Source organism: Pteropus alecto, unplaced genomic scaffold, assembly GCF_000325575.1.
Source record: "Pteropus alecto unplaced genomic scaffold, ASM32557v1 scaffold185, whole genome shotgun sequence".
NCBI lineage: Eukaryota > Metazoa > Chordata > Mammalia > Chiroptera > Pteropodidae > Pteropus > Pteropus alecto.
The window spans coordinates 8,195,053-8,196,187 of NW_006438088.1; the positions used below are offsets into that span (position 1 = coordinate 8,195,053).

At 38.2% G+C, this 1,135-nt stretch overlaps 1 pseudogene; it reads right to left on the bottom strand.

The window, feature by feature from the left end:
- Positions 1–748: 748 nt before the first annotated feature.
- LOC112482629 lies at positions 749–867 on the bottom strand (annotated as a pseudogene).
- Between the last annotated feature and the right edge of the window lie 268 nt (positions 868–1,135).

Below are 1,135 nucleotides of genomic sequence, written 5' to 3' on the forward strand. Positions count from 1 at the left end.
TACATTGGCGAGCTCCAATAAACTGCTCCACCCCGTATTTACACCATTGTGGAGGCCCCTTCCTCTGAATGTGGGTTCGATCTGAATGTTTGACAGAATCAGCAAAAATGGCATTGCATGTTCCAGGCCTAAGCCTTGAGAAGTCTAGGCATGGAGAGAAGTCCTAGGACTACTGTATGGAGAGAGAGAAGTCTTGTCCTTTCAGCGCCCTAGCTGGTTCCTGCCAGCTCCGTGTAGCCTCGTGACAACTGGCAGGATGAGCCAAAGAGAAGAGCTGCCTAGCTGAGCCTCGCCTAGATTGCAGAATTGTGAACAAACAAAACGATTGTTTTTAAAGCCACTAAGCTTTCGGGTGGTTTGATATGCAGCAATAGATAAACGAAAATACCCCTAGATGTACATTGAAAAATGCTTTTTCATTGCTACTTAGCAATAATTTGTACTTATGTGCTATGAAAGTAAAATATAAATGTTTGCTAATTAGCTATTAAAATCAATTTATCAATGTATTATGTGCTGTTTACCAATGTGGTTATATCAAGAGGAAAATAGCCATTGAAAAGATTTCAATGTCACTTAATTCTGTTTAAATATAAACTTTCCCATCACAACTTTATAAAGTAGCGATGACTTTGAACATTTTGGCAACATTTTATTTTATTTTTTAGGTGAGTCAAACCTTGGTTGACCTCACAGACTGCAAGGACCTTGTCAGCTTACAATCCCTTATTTTTTTATTTTATTTTTATGCCTACAGCACCTGGTCTTCTTAGGTGGTCTCTCATCCAAGTACTAACCAGGCCTGACCCTGCTTAGCTGTCGAGATCAGATGGGATCAGGCTTGTTCAGGGTGGCATGGCCATAGACATTTTGACAACATTTTAGGGCACAGACTTGGAAGAGAAATGTATATAAGAAAATTTAAAAAAATTATATTTTGATGGGATTAATTTTTAAGTTCTCTTTTGTCCCAGAATCTTTTTTTTTTTTCAATTGACGTTTCAAGCTAAATGCCTCTGTAGGTTGACTGATTACAAATGTTTTCACTCAAGCACGCTGGCTTCTAAATCTGTCCATACGCCGCTTTCTTAAAAAAGTGAATAAGCTTAGGAAATAATTATTTCTCAAAGTGCAC